The sequence below is a fragment of the Cebus imitator genome, unplaced genomic scaffold (assembly GCF_001604975.1).
Source record: "Cebus imitator isolate Cc_AM_T3 unplaced genomic scaffold, Cebus_imitator-1.0 Scaffold444, whole genome shotgun sequence".
NCBI lineage: Eukaryota > Metazoa > Chordata > Mammalia > Primates > Cebidae > Cebus > Cebus imitator.
Genome location: NW_016107759.1, coordinates 2897113 through 2901632, shown reverse-complemented (window position 1 = coordinate 2901632; position 4520 = coordinate 2897113). Strand labels below are relative to the sequence as shown.

General features: G+C 50.9%; 1 long non-coding RNA gene across 1 annotated transcript in view; it reads right to left on the bottom strand.

Moving 5' to 3' along the window:
* LOC108290963 overlaps positions 1 to 1330 on the bottom strand; it is a 4422-nt gene extending 3092 nt beyond the window's left edge. Inside the window, exons 1-2 of the long non-coding RNA XR_001819767.2 lie at positions 708 to 1330; positions 558 to 621 (exon numbers count right to left, since the gene is read on the bottom strand). This is a non-coding gene — a long non-coding RNA (uncharacterized LOC108290963). The remainder of the gene's footprint in view (positions 1 to 557; positions 622 to 707) is intronic.
* Positions 1331 to 4520: the final 3190 nt, after the last annotated feature.

Sequence of the window (4520 nt, the reverse complement as noted above, 5' to 3'; positions counted from 1 at the left end):
CCTGCCTCAGCCTCCTGAGTAGCTGGGATTACAGGCATGCGCCACCATGCCCAGCTAATTTTTTGTATTTTTAGTAGAGACGGGGTTTCACCATGTTGACTAGGATGGTCTCGATCTCTTGACCTCGTGATCCACCCGCCTCGGCCTCCCAAAGTGCTGGGATTACAGGCTTGAGCCACCGCGCCCGGCCTCTGCTTTGTATTTTTAAACTACTTGGAGTCACGCCCTATTGGAACATTTTCCGCTCAAAACACAGGGTAATGGTATTCGGGCCCACCTTCCTTGGGGGCAGCAGGTAGGGCCACTCAGGAGTTCACAAGCCCTCCTCAGCCCGGCAGGCTCCTGCCTGGAGGGGCCTCTGCACAGGGTATTCCTGGGTGGGCAAAATCAGCCACACTGGCCTGGAGGGAAGCTGGAGCTCGGGGAGGTGGGAATTTCGGCTGTATATCCTGGAGAAGGACATGACCTCCGACCACTGGGGCTGACGTGGAAGGTGCGTGGGGCTCTGGGGTAGGCCTGGCCCTGGCACACAGGGCTTCGGGCACTGGAGACCTCACCTAGCAGACCCAGCACAGCACCGATGGAGAGGGAGTCTTCAGTGTACAGGGGTCACTGAGAACCCTGCAGGACAGGAACTGCATCTTGGCCCCGCTTTGTGTCTCAGCCTTCTACTCCCTTCCCCTGCCCGGCTGTGTAAGCTAGCTCACCTCTCCCCACACCTGCCTCCCACTGCTCCCAAACCCCAGGTATGGAAAGGTCTCCTTTCCAGGGCCCGTGAAGACCAGACTCCACATTTGCACCTATGGCCTTGAGTGGTGCTGGGCGTGCAGCCCACTAGGCTATCTTCCTCCAGGGATTGCGCATCGCGGGCGCTAAACGCTGCAGAGAGCAACACGTTGAGATCGGGGAGTGAGGACTCCCCTGAGGCTGTGGGTGCTTGTCACTTGCACAAGGGCACCTGGAGGGATGGGTGTGGGCCTTGTGCCTCCTTGACAGGCCTGTAGGTGGGGATTTGTGTGCTGGGACCATTAGCTCTGACTGCAGACAAACAGAATTTTAAAAACCCTGCCCACAGAGAGCTAAGCTGACAGCTTCCTAGCTCCCAGAAAGAAGAGCTGAGCTGTATGAAGGCTGCAGGCACTGCACGGAGCGCTGTCCCTGCTGAGAGCAAGTGCAGAGTATCTTGGCCCATGAGTGAAACCTGGGTCACAAAGATTTCCACAGGCCTGGCGCAGCCCTGAGGGAAGGGGCGTCAGGCTGTGGCCACCAAGCTGGAGCAGGGGAGCCATGAGGGCTCCTGGGTGCTGCCTGGATTTGTCTGCCACCCACCTACCAGCCTGATGACAATGTAGCCTGACATGGTGCCTTGAGCACTGGGAGAATGCAGAACTCTTTTTTTTTTTTTTTTTTTTTGAGATGGAGTCCAAGCTGGAGTGCAATGGCCCGATCTTGACTCACTGCAACCTCTGCCTCCTGGGTCAAGTGATTCTCCTGCCTCAGCCTTTTAAGTAGCTGGGATAACAGGTGCCCACCACCATGCCTGGCTAATTTTTTTGTAGTTTTAGTAGAGATGGGATTTTACCATATTGGCCAGGCTTGTCTTGAACTCCTGACCTCAGGTGATCCACCCACCTCAGCCTCCCAAAGTACTGAGATTACAGGAGTGAGCTACCACACCCGGCTGAGAAAAAAATCTTTTTACTGAGTTAAACCACAGCAAATACTGTAATATTTTCTTAAAGCTAATGTGGCATTTTGAGGTTAATGTGACCAATTCATTAACTTGTCATAAGTCTATTATAATGTTTGCACTTTTTGCCCTCTCTTTTTAACTTGAATTAAGTGGGTGACATTTTTTTCTTCAAATTAGTAATGCAGGTGTTTTTTTCTTTCTCACTCTCTCCTTCTCTCTCTCTCTTTTCAAATTGCATTTTAGGTTTTGGGGTACATGTGAAGAACATGCAAGATTGTTGCATAGGTACACACATGGCAGTGTGGTTTGCTGCCTTCCTCCCCATCACCTATATCTGGCATTTCTCCCCATGCTATCTCTCCCCATCTCCCCACCCCCTGCTGTCCCTCCCCTATATCCCCCCAACAGACCNCCTCTACCTCCCAGGTTCAAGCAATTCTCCTGCCTAAGCCTCCCAAGTAGCTGGGATTACAGGCACCCACCACCATGCCCAGATGATTTTTGTATTTTTTAGTAGAGACAGGGTTTCACCATGTTGGCCAGGCTGGTCTTGAACTCCTGATCTCAGGGGATCCACCTGCCTCAGCCTCCCAAAGGGCTAGGATTACAAGCGTGAGCCACCACGACTGGCCGCAGAGTTCCTCTTTATTCTGTAATTGAAGAGTTAAATTAATCATGTCATCATCCAGATGGACCTAATTTCATAATTAATGAATTTCGAATGAATTTAACTCATTTCCTGTAGATGGGCATTTAGGCTCCTTTTTTAGGGGGTGGGGGGGACAGAGTCTCACTCTGTCACCCAAGCTGGAGTGCAGTGGCACAATTTTGGCTCACTGTAGTCTCAACCTCCTAAGGCTCAGGTGATCCTCCTGCCTCAGCCTCCCAAGTAGCTGGGACTAAAGGTGTACACCCCATGCTCAGCTGATTTTTGTATTTTTAGTAGAGATGGGGTTTCGCCATATTGCCCAGTCTCCATGTTTTAAATATGACGAAGTTGTCCCACTAGTGCACTAACATGGATGTATCTGAGTGGCTCCAGCACTGCAGGGACGCTCTGAGGAGGCTGCACTGGAGGGGCTCCTGCTATGGCTCTGGGTACTCTGCACAGTGGGTTGAGGCATCAGGCAGCTAAGGAAGCATCTCTTTATGCTTTAGATATTCATTACTTTATCTTTTCTTTTTTTGAGATATTCATTACTTTATAATTTTTAGGTGATGGGTTTGTCTGATGGATCTTTTATGTGGGTGTGTGTTTTTTTAATTTTAATTTTTTTCTTTTTTGTTCTCTGAGGTAAATGAATTGAACCAAAGTTTTTTTTTAAAGAAATAGTTTTACATAAAAAAGTGCCAGGCTTGGCAGTCAAAATTCAGTTGGATTTTCATAATTTACTTACTTTTCACAGTGATGGGGTTTTGCTATGTTGCCCAGGCTTGTCTCCAATGCATCGGCTCAATCAAGCGATTCTCCCACCTTAGCCTTCCAAGCAGCTGGGATCACAGGTGTGCCACTGTGCTAGGCTTTGAAATTTTGTAAATTTATGACTGTTAACCGCTTTCAAAGAGACTGGGAATCCTAAAAAAGTAAAACGAGTGATTATCTGTTTTCTTGTTTTTTTAGAGATGGTGGGAGTCTCACTACATTGCCCAGGCTGGTCTTGAAGTCCCAGGCCTCAAGCACCCCGAAGAGTTGGGATTACAAGCAACCCAAAGTGTGAGCCACGACGCCTGGCCCCAATTAGTACTTTAAAAGCGCTCTAAACCCTTACATCACAGAGAACACCCTCCCTCCCCCTCACCCCGAGAAGAAAGGGGTGGCTGGACAGTGCTGACCTCACCAGGTGTGCTACACCAAGGCCACAAAGAGCCGCAGAAGGAGGCGGTGCCCACAGGGCTTGGACCTCGGACGTCATGGCCGCACGCGGAAGGCGGCTCCTCCCTGCACTCACTTCCAGAGTTTCACATCTGTTTGTCCTGGGCACAGGAACCAGGGCATGTCTCAGGGGTTCAGAGCTAAGGATTTTTGGGGTCTGAGTACTGCAGAGAGGGCCCAGGCACTTTTTGTGCTTGCTGTCTGCACCATGCCTGCGCTGAGGACCAGCATCAGTCTATCCTGCCCAGTGGACTGGGAACACACACAGGGCCTGGAAACCAGAAGGCCTGAGACCCTACTTGCAGCCCTGCAAGACCGGCTGGATGGGGACTGGGGTCGCCAGATAAGAAGGTAATTCGAGAAACCCTCCTAGGCAGCTGGGAGGTTGCTTCCTGGACATCTGGTCTCCCCCTGGACGGCGGGATGCTTTTGCAGACATTGTCCCACCCTCCCTGGCACCTGTTCTGTCTGGTAATTGCCTAGTTATTTGTAATGTAAGCTCCAGGAAGCCAGGGAGCTTACATTACAAATGAAAAACAAAACTTAGAGCCGAATACTAGCCGGGTGCAGTGGCTCACGCCTGTAATCCCAGCACTTTAGAAGGGTGAGGCAGGCAGATCACCTGAGATCAGGAGATCGAGACTAGCCTGGCTAACATGGTGAAACCCCGTCTCTACTAAAAATACAAAAATTAGCCGGGTGTGGTGGCGCACACCTATAATCCCAGCTACTTGGACGGCTGAGGCAAGAGAATCACTTGAACCCGGGGGAGACGGAGGCTGCAGTGAACTGAGCTCAACCGCGCCACTGCACTCCAGCCTGGGTGACAAAAGTGAAACCGTTTTTTAAAAAAAAGCCAGATATGGTGGTATGCACAGGTAGTCACAGCTACTTGGGAGCCTGAGGTGGGAGGATCACTTGAACCCCGAATTCCAGACCAGCCTGGGTAAGACC